General features: G+C 38.6%; 1 non-coding gene across 1 annotated transcript; it reads right to left on the bottom strand.

Annotated features, from left to right (window-relative positions):
• Window positions 1-13713: 13713 nt before the first annotated feature.
• On the bottom strand, window positions 13714-13785 carry trnac-gca (transfer RNA cysteine (anticodon GCA)). Its single transcript has one exon. It is a non-coding gene; the product is annotated as a tRNA-Cys (tRNA).
• Window positions 13786-14271: the final 486 nt, after the last annotated feature.

The following is a 14271-nucleotide window of genomic DNA, read 5'->3' as shown; positions in this document are numbered from 1 at the left end:
ATCATCTCTGTCCACCTATCCCTATCTTCTGCATCCTCAACAATTGCACCCACTAGCTTCACTAGCAATGTTTTACGCCGGATGCCCTTCCTGATGTAACCCTCTTAATTTATCCGGGACCGGCACAGAAGTCACTGGACTGTGACCCCCAAGGCTAGATTAATATGTTAACACCATAAAGCTATAGTGTTCATTTTAATATGTTAATATGTTAATATTTAATATGTTAACACCATAAAGCTATAAAATTGCTCCACCCCACAGCATCACATGACTGACTGTTGATTATTAAGGCTTAATTAAGCTTAAGTTAATACTCAGCTGCAATAGTTAAATATGAAAAATAAAACATTTTACTGTATTTGTTCTTATAACAGTTTAGTATTTCTTCTCTGAAATTATCTTAGGCACTAAGAGTAACCAGGGCAGGGGTTAGGATATTATATCAGCAGTATGTATGATAGAAGAACAAGTATACTCTATGTCTCAGAGAATGTGAGCAGGTTGTGTGGTGCTCTAGTTCTAGACCCACAATAAGATAAGTGACTGCGCCATCTTGTGTTCACTGAATAGAAAAACATAACACATTAATAAATAGTTTTATAATTTAGCAATTTAAAATCTCTCTCTCTATCTCTATCTCTCTCACTTTCACACACACACACACACACACACACACACAAACATTTTCATGAAAAAAAGGGATTTAAGGGTGAGACACACTTCAGCAGGTAAAAGATAGTGTAGTGTGTGAACATTATCTGTGAGTGAGCATGTAGTGAACACACCCCTATTACACCAAAAAACTATGCAAGATTATAAAGTAAATAAAAGATTTAAACATTGCTTGGTGAAATATGTTTATGGCTTGTTAATGTTGGGCTGTCAAAATACATAATACTTAAAATAAACCCCAGAATTCAGCCAAAGTGATATCTGTCATGTTTTCCCAGAGAGCCACACATATGCTCTGGATTAATAATTTAATATATAATATAAAATGATATATAAATATATAAATATACCTTATATTTAAATTTCATTTACAAGACATCTGCAGTGTAATTACTCCAGACAGAACAGAGAGGATCATGAGTCCACTGGCATTGTGGAATTCTGCTATGAGGATTGACCTGAGCCTTGTCTTTAGTGCACTTGTTATCAGTCAATATGGAATTGTACCATGAGGGTAGAAATCTTTCTTTATAATAACAATGACACAACACCACACTACAAGAAAACACTTTAAGCAGAAGGATTTTAACAGTGTGATAGCACAGTGACACAGCAGGTAGTGTTGCTGCATCACAGCTTCAGGATCCCCAGTTTGATGATGAGTTCAGGTTACTGTCAGTTTGTGTGCAGTTTTGCATCACCTCCAAAAAACATGACAGTAGTAAATTTACTAATAAATTCACTATGTGTAAATAAGTATGTGAAAGGGTTTGTGTATGGAGCTCTGCAAAGGACTGACATCCCATTCAGGGTGTTTCCTACCTCATGTGTGGGACAAACTCCATATCAACCACGACCCTGATCAGTAGAGAGAAAGAGAGAATCCCCCAAAAGGGCATGTACCTTTCTCTAAATCATTGGCAAAACTTCTTTCAATATAACAAAACTGTGCAGCTGGATTTCCTGTCACTGTGGGCCTCAGAGCACAGTAGTATAGAGCAGAGTCTGATACAGCAGCAGAGGAGATGATCAGATCCACTTTCTTATTCGTTTTATCATGCTCTTTTTTAAGTTGTACAGACAATCGTGGATGAGGTGGTTGAGCCTCAGTGACATGTTTACCGCTTTCATCAATTAGCAGCAGAAACTCGGGTCTTGATCCAGGTTTTTGTCGATACCAGTGGAGTCTGTTAACTGATCCAGTATATGTGCAGGACAGTGAGATGTTGCTGCCTTCCATTGAAAATACATTGGTTTGATCTGGTTTAATGTTATTGTCAGCAGCCTCTGCTATAAAAACATTACAACAATATTGTGATATTTTAATCATAAATGACACATTTCACATGGAAAATTGTGTCTTCTTAATTAGAAAAAATAATATTTTGTGTGCAGTGTATATGACTTACCAACATCAGCAAGAGTGAAAAACACCACGAAGAGGAACAACATTGTTTTCCTGAGTGTTTAGTTCAAACCTCTAGCTTTAGAAATGAATGTCAGTGTTACTATTTGATGTACATCTCCACCTCTAGCTCCACCTACTTGTATTCATGGATTTTCATGACAACTGTGCTGTTCTGCATACTGTTTATATATATCTGTAGAATTTTTTTTCATTATTAAAAACTGTGGTCCTAATAATCTATTCTCTCTCTCTCTCTCTCCACTCCTTTACATTGAAAGACTTGTCCTCTATGTGTTATATTCTAACAGTTTGCCAGCTTGTGTGATTTATAATAGCTAATACTATAATTTTCTGTTGTGTGAAATAGTGTGAGCAGTTAGGAATCTGAGTAATGTATGTGAACAGTGAAGAGTTACAGTTGTAATGAAAGACACAATAAACTGTCAGCGGTACACAACTACAGACTTTAAAGTTATTTTAGATCATAGAAACATATGCCTGTAAGTACGACCACATTCTGAATTCATTTTTGAATCATGGTTCATTTTCACTCTCTGGTTTTTACGTGTTATTCGGTCGTGACGCCAATGCTAATTTCTGTTAGCATGTCTATGGCGCTTCCCAATACATGTTATCATCAAGCTAACAGACAGCACGCTAATTATCTTCCACATTTTTGTAGCAATGTTGCTAGTTATATTCTGTCTTCTCAATTTTTCATAGTTGGATTTATAATAACTCAAATATGCTTCTGAGGTGAACAATCAACTTCATGTTCTTTTTTGTGTTTTTATAGCTTTGTAGTGCCTTTATATTAGAGGCAATAAACTTTACAACTGCACAAAGAATTTTTGTCTCTCATTTGAAGAACAATGTATTTGTGTTAAACGCTCAGTAATCCACATTTCCTTCAGCTGCAAATGTTTTCACAAATGAGTTTTAACAAAAAGTTGTTAAATTGAGTCTCTGTATACAGAGGATTCTGTATAATAGTGCTATATGTTAGAATAGATTTTTGAGTGACCTCAAAATATGTTTTCCTACACCCATTAAACATATTTTTGGAGTTAGAGGTCAGGGCTGTGTCACATGACTCTAACACCAAAAGACATTTCCAATTTTGTTTTTTTTTTTACTTTTATTTTAAATAGACAAGCTGTACTTGTATTCAGGCTGTATAAGTATCAAGAGGTTTTGTGTTATGTTAGCTGATAATTCTGAACTATTCTATGAGTGCAGCATTTCACTCTGCAAGCTACTGTTATAAACAGTCATAGCTAATATTAGCTTGCTAACTCCTGAAATAACTTAATACACAACTTTCAACTTTACATATGACAGATTACAAATGGCAGTGGAAATATATGCCTTGAGGAATACAAGCTAGCTAGCAAAAATACTGAATGGATCATCATTTTGGGGAACAAAACAAAATGATATTACATTTTTGGTTATTTCTGGCATGTGAACTTTACACTGTCATTTACTAAGCTAGCTAAAGTCAGTGGGCTAAAAGCTGCCACCACTGGCTATGAGAACTGCACTTAGTGCTGTGGAGACTGAGTGAACATGTGGCAGCACAGTGAGAGTCTGGAGTGGAGCAACCATTTCCATTTCAACCACAACTTGTGATTTAGTGAGATATTTTTGGCTGAATATCTTTCTGTCAACTCAAAGGGTTTAGAGCAGAGAAGTCTTTTCTGTTCAACACAATTAATGAACTTGCTAACTTGTGCTGTCAGCTCTTGACTGATCACAAATAACATGTAACACCAACACTAACAGACAGAAGGAGCACACAGCTGCCTGAGAAAGCTGACTGGCTAATATCAGTGCTGGATCAAGTGCTATTTTATAAACTGCCAAATAATGAAGAGTGAAGTCTTACATTAAAATTAGCATCTTAACTTATTTAAATATGTATTGTTATTGAATTTTTGTTACCTTCTTATTATTATATCAGGAAAATAACAGCATGAACCTTAATAATTCTTTTTGATTAAAGATTAATATTTATTTTTAAAGGATTTGTTTATCTGATTATTCAACCAATAAATATTTCCAACATATGTAACAGGATCATTGTTGAAATTCAAAGCAAATGAACGTCAAAGTCTGAGAAATAAGAAAGAAACCTGTATTTGAATGAAACAGGTAAACATCTCCCCCTGCTGAGGAAAAACATGCAGCTTGACTTTTTGTACAGTCTGTTTGAGTTTTGTGTCACTGTGGGCTCCATGGCGCAGTAGTACAGTGCAGAGTCTGATACTGCAGCAGGAAAGATCTCCAGATCTACTTTCTTCTCATTTTTAAGAACTTTGGTGGATATTCTTGGGTCGTGTTTAGATTTAGTGACACCATCTGTGTGTTTAGAAGTCAGCAGCAGAAACTCTGGTTCTGATTGAGGTTTTTGTCGATACCAGTGGAAATATTCAGCTGAATCATCATATTTGCAGGTCAGTGTGATGTTGCTGCCTTCACTTGAAGATATGATGGTTTGGTCTGGTGTAATGCTGCTGTCAACAGCACCTGCTGTAAAACATTACAACAACATAAACATTTCTACTTTCATTGCTTAAGGGTGTTAATTTTTTTTAAAAAGAATGATGTTTAGGTATCAGGTTCCTACAACATTCATCTAAAGTTTGTGTATAATATAAATGACTTACCAATGTTTTTACCAACTATGAAAATAAAGAAGAGTAACATGACTGTTGTGTCTCTCTTGCAGTAGGTATAAATGGCAGGATCTCTGTGAAACTTTCTAAACTGTATCTTACCACATCTAGCTCCACCCACTTTTACTTACTCATAGTCATGTCAGCTCTGTCACATGAATTTTCATAATAGAATTTATTGAATGTTGTTTAAGGCTGATTTTTACTAAATATAGTGACAGTGACCCTATCACCATCACCTTGATCCTGCTCAGGTGTTTACTGAAGATTAATGAATGAATCCTTTGTGGATTTTAGTTATGCAATGATACACATATTAATGCAAATTGTAATTCGTCATATTAACATATCTGTGTCACAGCCTGGGAATTATGTTCTGTAGACTAAATGTCCCATCTTCTAAATAGGTCAATAGGTCAGCTCTAATCCACATGAAGCCTCTCACCAAAATGCATATAAGATGCTCAGTCATTTGAATTGATGTGCTCCCTGTGCTAAAAAGAGAAAAGATTTTTTTAAAAAGTAAATGAAATATGAAAACATCTTGGAACTAATATGAAGTGTTACATCCTGTGAGGTTGTGTTGTATATTCTGTCTTATATGTGTTTAGTCCTTCAGGTTGGTCCCCTCTGTACTCTAGCCCTCCTTACTGCTTCAACTCCAGCAGTTAACACTTCTGCCAAGGCTGGGATGGAAGCCAGTAACCCCAACTTCAATGCTCACTTGGTGTGTTGTGCTTGTGTGTGTGTAGAGATTCAGTGTTGTGTTTTACTGTTCTGATTTTGACCTTTGCCTGCCTTGACTACAAGTTTGATCTGCTTCTTGTTAATCGTTGCTGCCTTGTGTATATAATCTTTCTTTGTACATGTAAATATTGAGACATTGTATGTATTCACTGGCATGAGGGCTATGACTGCCATTTTTGTTGGAGATGTTCATTTCTTTCTTTTTTCTTTTTGTTTAGGTTAGATAGCTAATCTCAGTTTGTTTCTGTTTTGTTATTTTTGGTCTTGGTCCACCCTGAAGTCTTCCCAGTTCACTGTGCTGTACATATCACTACATCACAATATATCACCTTAACTCACTGCTGTGTTGTGACTCATTCCTGTTAACTCTGGGGCATCACATACATGTTCTGTTCTACCTCCTATATACACTATATTGCCAAAAGTATTCGCTCACCTGCCTTGACTCGCATATGAACTTCCCAAGTGACATCCCATTCCTAATGCATAGGGTTCAATATGATGTCGGTCCACCCTTTGCAGCTATATCAGCTTCAACTCTTCTGGGAAGGCTGTCCACAAGGTTTAGGAGTGTGTTTATGGGAATTTTTGACCATTCTTCCAGAAGCGCATTTGTGAGGTCACACACTGATGTTGGACGAGAAGGCCTGGCTCTCAGTCTCCGCTCTAATTCATCCAAAAGGTGTTCTATCGGGTTGAGGTCAGGACTCTGTGCAGGCCAGTCAAGTTCATCCACACCAGACTCTGTCATCCATGTCTTTATGGACCTTGCTTTGGTCACTGATGCACAGTCATGTTGGAAGAGGAAGGGGCCAGCTCCAAACTGTTCCCACAAAGTTGGGAGCATGGAATTGTCCAAAATGTCTTAGTATGCTGAAGCATTCAGAGTTCCTTTCACTGGAACTAAGGGGCCAAGCCCAGCTCCTGAAAAACAACCCCACACCATAATCCCCCCTCCACCAAACTTACACTTGGCACAATGCAGTCAGACAAGTACCGTTCTCCTGGCAACCGCCAAACCCAGACTCGTCCATCAGATTGCCAGATGGAGAAGCGCAATTCGTCACTCCAGAGAACGCGTCTCCACTGCTCTAGAGTCCAGTGGCGGCGTGCTTTACACCACTGCATCCGACGCTTTGCATTGCACTTGGTGATGTATGGCTTTGATGCAGCTGCTCAGCCATGGAAACCCATTCCATGAAGCTCTCTGCGCACTGTTCGTGAGCTAATCTGAAGGCCACATGAAGTTTGGAGGTTTGTAGCGATTGACTCTGCAGAAAGTTGGCGACCTCTTCGCACTATGCGCCTCAGCATCCGCTGACCCCGCTCCGTCAGTTTACGTGGCCTACCACTTTGTGGCTGAGTTGCTGTCGTTCCCAAACACTTCCACGTTCTTATAATACAGCTGACAGTTGACTGTGGAATATTTAGGAGCGAGGAAATTTCACGACTGGATTTGTTGCACAGGTGGCATCCTATCACAGTTCCACGCTGGAATTCACTGAGCTCCTGAGAGCGACCCATTCTTTCACAAATGTTTGTAAAAACAGTCTGCATGCCTAGGTGCTTGATTTTATACACCTGTGGCCATGGAAGTGATTGGAACACCTGATTCTGATTATTTGGATGGGTGAGCGAATACTTTTGGCAATATAGTGTATATAAACCTGTGCTATTTCTCACACTTCATGTCCCAACTTGGTCATAAGAACTAATATTAAGATGAACATACCTAGAAGAAGCATTAACAGTAAAAGATTAAAGAGCAGCATGATAGAGATGGTAATCTGCTGAAAGATAAAGCTGAAGGAGTTTACTGTCATAGCCTGTGGAGCTCCACACTTCCTGCAGCTGACACTGTTGATCAGAATATGTCTCACCAGGGGGCAGAGGGACACCAGGGTTTATTTTAGATGTAATGTTTTAGTTGTAATTACTGCATCACACTGAGCGATTGACAATGTTATTTTATGATAACTTAAAATATAAAAAATATTCTTCTTCACTAGATTATACTACACCTCTTGATTTAGACACTTCTGAATGTTGTGAATTGTTGACGACAAATCTTTGTTTGTTTTTATACATGTAAATAAATATAATATATATAATTTAAATGAAACATGGGACAAACTGGCCAGCAAAGTACAATGAATATAAAACAGTACACACCAGCAACAAGTGACACAGTGCCTCTTTATTATTTTCTCTTTCTTCAGCTGCATATGTTACCACAAATGTCTTTTTTGTCTGTGGTTAACTGATAAGTTGGTAAAGGAAGTATCTTTGATATTAAACGTTAAACTTCAAATGAATTATTTCATAGGTTTTTGTACAGTCTCTCAGTGACTCTGTATCACTGTGCTACTACTCTAAGAGCACAGTGATAGAGTGCAGAATCTGAGATCTGCAGATGTTTGATAGTAAGTTTAGTAGAGTCTCGGGATGTTTCTGCATTGAATCGAGAGCCAGAGGGGTTGTGCTCTTCATTATCTCTTGACCTCGCTCCTTTAAGCAGTAAAAACTGTGGTGCACTGTTGGGATATTGTTTGTACCAGTAAAGCCAAATGTTATCACTGCTTGATTGATATGAACATCTCAGAGTAACAGTGTCTGTTTCCTTCATGACAATATTGGCATCTTCATCTTTCGGCCAAATTTTATCTGCAAAACTGCCTGTTATACAGGAGAATATTGATAAAGATATAATACAGATATCAAAACATTCTAAAAATATTTTTGTGTAATACCCAACATACCCCAAAAATAATGCAAGACATTAAATTACATTAATTCTATAGATCATGAATTTAGTTAATTCCAATAGTAAATTGATGAATTGATGAAAATTACCTGTAACTAGAGTGAGAATCAGTGGTATGTATCTCACTATGTACAGTAAGTTGTATAGTTGATCCATTTCTGAACACAGCTCTGTGAGGATTCTGTATAATAGTGCTGTATGTGCTGAACTTTACACGTCTCTAGAAGGACACACCCAGGAAGTGATGCTGTTGGAGCATAACTTTATACAGATCATCACAACACTGGTGAACTCAGTCACCAACACAATACAACATTATTCCACTATAGCTGAATAATCACAGTTATTCTTGTTCTTTTCTCACTCATTTGCAGTCAGATAATACAATGTGAATGTACACAACAGCCATGACTGAATACATTTTCTCTATTACACACAATTCCTTGTGCTCATATATTCTGTAGTATGCTTCCACAGAGCTTCTCTTATTAAACTGTTTAAACACATAAATACATTTCAGATGTATTGGTCTGTATCTTGTTTACACATGAATATACACATACGATATGAATCACTTAAAAACATTCAAATGGAAATTAGTATGTCATGTTAATATGGACTTATTGATATTAATAACAGCTGTTATAACAGGGTGGATAAGTAGCATTGTTTTGTCAGTTCAGAGCTCTCTTATATAAATGACAGATTTATATCTACATTCACTGTTGCAAAGAAACATTTAATTTAATATGAAAATAAAGTAATGAATAATATAAATGACCTACTAACATCAGTTATAGCTATGTATGTATAATCATGTATAAGTACATACAAACCCTCTCTACCCCATAAACAATATAAGAAGCTGCTTAGTGTCCTCCAACTGCAGCCTAAAAAATGTTGGCTGATGAAAATATGTTGTCAATAAAGCACGAGTACTAGTATTATAATCAGGTCAAATATGATCATAAAACAAACAGAAAGCAAATTCCACTGAGAGTTTTCTTTTTCATCCATTTCATCTGTTTATACAATCATACTCAATCATGACTCAGTGATTTGTAAAAGGACATTGCCTTAGCTCACATGCAGCAAAGTAACATGCAGTTGTGTTTACATGCATAATGACTGTCTAAATAGATAAATAAACATTTGTTACAATAAATCATATAAACTGTAAAGAAATTACATCCCTTTATATATTCATATGTATACATGTATATACACTTGACATGGTTCATTTTTTTCTAGACATCCACACATTGTTTTATATTAGATCTAATATTTACATTTCATTTACAGCACTGGGTAGTGTGTGATGGATTTATAATTCCCAATGTATTTCTATCTGAAATGCTGCAGAGTTTGTTTTTGTGCATATAATTGTTTTTGTATTTTTTATATAAAAACAATAACATTACTAAATGAAACGCAATAATTTATTCATTAGTAACTTTAGTTATTTTTTAATAAACCAAAAAGTAAAAACAAAAAGGAAACAATTGTTGAAAACAGCCATGAATCTCAACATTTAAACTGTATTGGATTTAAAAAATCTATCAATTCACATGATGTACTTTCTGTCATATCAGGGGATTAAATAAAGAAAACTGAATTGAATTGAACTTTCTCCCACTGAACACTGTGCACAAGAGCAGAAAACAAATGATGCACTGATAAATAAGGCAGTTCTAGTGACTGGTCTGTTGTGGTTATACCATCTGTAGAGATAATGTTATGTGGAGAGCAGGTTTCCTGTGTAAAGCTTTAATACAAACAAATGAAAGTATACATGGCATATAAAATGAAGCGACAAAACAATGCAGTGTTAAATTACACAGATATACTCCATCACAACAGAAGTGACAAAGCATGTGAGTCTAATTCTTATATCCTGCAAAGCCTAAAACTCAGTCCTTAGTTCTGGAGATTTCCTCATTGTTACTGAGCCATCAGTAGTCTTTTCATTGCAATATATACTGAAGATGGCATGTACCAACATGACATTGAAATTCAGCCTGGTTCGCCTGTGAAACAGCAACTGCGTCGAATGGCATTTGAAAAACAGCAAAGTGCCGATGAGCAGATCCAACAGAGTCTAGATGCTGGTTTAGCCTCCCAAAGTAATAGCTGCTGGGCTTCACCCATTGTAATGGAACGAAAGAAAGATCAAACGTACCGACTATGTGTAGATTACAGGGCACTAAACGAGCGCACTGTAAAAGACGCCTATCCGCTCCCAAGAATCCAAGACACACTAGCCACACTGTCCACGGCAAAATGGTTTAGCACATTGAACCTTGCTTCCGGGTACTGGCAAGTGGAGTTGACCCCACAGGTGAGACAGGCAGCTGCGTTCTACAGCAGGAAGGAGCTGTTTGAGTGGAACATCATGCCGTTTGGCCTTTGCAATGCTCCGGCGACGTTCCAGCGATTAATGGACCGTGTCTTTGCTGGAAGGCAGTGGGAAATCTGCCTGGTATACCTAGACGACATCATCGTCCTGGGCAGGAATGTAAAGGAAATGCTCCAGCGGCTGGCACAGGTGTTCAAAAGTCTGCGCCAAGCGAACCTGAAGCTGAAACCCGCCAAATGTTGTCTCTTCTGCTGCCAGGTAGTCTACCTTGGCCACGTCATCTCAGAGCATGGTATAGCCGCCGACCCAGAGAAGGTGCAGAAAATTTGAGAATGGCCACAGCCCGTGAGTGTTCCCGAAGTTCGACAATTTGTGGGTCTCGCATCCTCCTACAGGCGGTTTGTCAAAGATTTTGCTGCAGTTGCAAAGCCCCTTAACAACCTGTTGAGGAAACATGCCCGATTTCACTGGACCCCTGAGAGCCAACAGGCATTTGATGAGTTAAAGAAGCTGCTCACTACCACCCCAATCCTTGGCTACCCTATGGACAGTGGTGATCTTGTTCTGGACACAGCTGCTAGCAATTTCGGAATCAGAGCTGTGCTTTCTCAATTACAGCAAGGGGAAGAACGTGTACTAGCATATGGGAGTCGGAGTCTGACGCCAACTGAGCAGAATTACTGCACCACATGTAGAGAACTTTTAGCTGTGGTGGAGTTCACAGCACATTTTCATCAGTACCTGCTGGGCAGATCCTTCACTGTACACACAGACCATAGTAGCTTACACTGGCTCCTGAGGATGAGAGAACCAGAGGGACAATTGGCCAGATGGCTCGAGAAGCTTGGGTAGTATGACTTCAAAGTTGTTCATCGCCCGGGGCACTGTCACGAAAATGCTGATGTGCTTTCTCTGAGGGCATGCCGTTCAACTTGCCCATGTAACCTTAAGAATCCCACCTTGAGTAGCCCTCAGCTCTGTCACCAAGCGGTCCAGTGTGACCTTGATGGCAAACCTATACATGATGAACCTGCAGCCGTTACCCCAGAGTCTTGTCCAGTGGGGGTAGTACAACCTGCCATTACTGCCAGTACCCTTCCATTCTCTGGGTGGACTACCGACGAACTGCGTTCTGCTCAGACAGCCGATCCGGAAATTGCTCCCATCAAGAGGTGGATGGAGGAAGGCAATGAATGACCTTCCTGGGAGAATGTGTCCCCCTATGGCCCAGCAACAAAAGCCTACTGAAGCCAGTGGCAAAGACTGTACCTGAATGAGGGCCCTGAGTTTTGTCCCCAGATAATCCTGCCACGAGTTTTCTGGGAAGATGTAATGCGCCAGATGCACGAGGAGCCAGTGGGTGGACATTTCGGTGTGGAGCGAACACCGTCTTGGTTGCGGACCAGATATTGTTGGTACCAAATGCGAGATAGATGTTTCACTTTGGTGTCGCACATGCACATGGGTCTGCTGTTATGGAGCACCACTTACACTCCATAGTGACCAAGGCACCAATTTTGAATCGGAGGTCTTCCAGAGCATGTTTGAGTTGCTAGACATTGACAAAACCCGCACAACACCTTTCTGACCTCAGTCAGATGGACAGGTTGAGCGATTTAACCCTCTGGGGTCGACGGCATTGTCAACGATGCCAATCACTTTTTTTCACTTTGAAAGTGTTTTTGTAAATGAAATTATATTGTAGCAACCCAGAAAAAAACATGCACACAAACGGTAGACGGTTGTCTTTCCAAAAAGGTTATTGCCAAATAAATGTTTGTTATTAAATTAATGTTAAAAATAAAAAGCAAAAGTATGTCAAATTCTTGTCTCCACACTCACCGGAGCCCCGCCCCCGCACTTAGCGCTCCATTCACATGCAGGATTTATGTAAACGACTCTATTCAGATGGAAGTAAATGCTAATTGCTGTGTTGTTTGTGGGGAGTGATGTGCTAATGCATGCCCGTGTCTAACAGGAAAAAAGGGCTTGAATGAAGAAACAAACCAAAAAAAATCTTCCACTCTTTGTGATCTGAGTATATAATGACTGAAATAAAGCTGTCAGAAAGTCAGAAAGCGTGCACCGATGTGAACAGCTTTATTTCAGTCATAAACCGTGGCAACTTTTGCTAAGCAGACGAAATGTAAAATCAATAATAGTACCACAGAAAAACAACCTAACAATAGCACAAATATATACTCACTAAATAAACGCTAAATAAAAGTGAAAGCGCGTGCTGATGTGAGCAGCTGTATTCCAGTCATCATATACTCAGATCACCCCAAAAAAAATAGCACGATATGAACAGCTTTATTTCAGTCATAAACAGTGGAAACTTTTGCTAAGGAGACAAAATTTAAAACAAATAATATAATAGTACCCCAGAAAAACAACATAGTTACCTGTGAATGGCTTCAATGTGGTTGTGAATATGCCTTTTAGCAAACGTTCTAAAAGCATTGCATTTCAATGAAAATTTCAGAAACCATGCTTTATTTTTTGTTTCTCTCAACAAAACCTGGCCTCAGTGTACCCTGTTTTTGTAGGAGGAATCTGAATGTATAGGTGCGAACAGCTGAGACATCAATAGGAGTCCTGGGGAAACCTGGTGTCACCTGAGCCAGGTGTCAATAGGTCTTACATATTCATGAATAGTCATTGATTATTCAGGGAAACAGAGGCTCTGTTGAAAAAAGTTAGGCACATCAGTCACTTTACTCCAAATAAAAGGTCTTTCTGAGTGTTATAATTTAGCTGTTTTTCTATGGGCCCACACCCAAGACTTTCATGAACTCAGTCCTGTGTTCAAAACAATCTGCAAGGTTTGTTTATTCTCCATTTTCACTGTTTTTTTCTGCTAGAGTTCAAAATTCTATTTTCGTGTATGTGTACTTTGACATATGCTTAAAAGTCACACATGAATCTAACATACTTACATCAGCCATATTATGAAAGCCCAGTTTGTGCTCTATGTAAAGTTGAAATGTATTAGATACTACATTGGTAAAGCTTTGAAATTTACAAAAATTTAAGAAGAGCCCCGATTCACTGCAGGTTAAAGGTACTGCAAAGCAAGCCCAGCAGGGGGTACCTGGATTTGAACCAGAGACCTCTTGATCTGCAGTCAAATGCTCTACCACTGAGCTATACCCCCACAGGTAAATGCTAGCAACTGACAACAGATGTGTTCTAAATGGATGTCATTTTAATATTGGTCCAAGGGTTCATAGATTAAAAGTTTCTAGGAAAAGGATTATCTACACATGACATCATTTGTAGGCTGGGTCATTTCCAGACGACTTTTAATGTTGTAAACTGTTAACCAGTTAAGGATACCTGAATCAGTGGAGTCAGGCTGGGGTACGCGGATTAGTCCAGGGGGCCTTCTGATCCGTAACACAAATCAATCACCCCTTGAAAGCTAAAGCCTATTTGATCATCTTTGCTATCCAAGAGCATCCCTTCAAGGCCACAATTTACCCATCTTTGTAACCTCACCACGTTGTGTAATCTATTCCACGGATAAGTTAGGGTGTCGGAGGACGAAGGTAGGTCTTACCCTGGATTACATTGTTGTCGTTGTTAATACTTTTATTTAGTGAGTCCCTGCAAGTAGAGCTGGTATAATGATCAAGGGAAT

This window comes from Hemibagrus wyckioides, unplaced genomic scaffold (genome assembly GCF_019097595.1).
Source record: "Hemibagrus wyckioides isolate EC202008001 unplaced genomic scaffold, SWU_Hwy_1.0 Contig4, whole genome shotgun sequence".
In the NCBI taxonomy this organism is placed as follows: domain Eukaryota; kingdom Metazoa; phylum Chordata; class Actinopteri; order Siluriformes; family Bagridae; genus Hemibagrus; species Hemibagrus wyckioides.
Note: the sequence above shows the minus strand (reverse complement) of the source record. Positions and strands in the feature narration are given on the sequence as shown.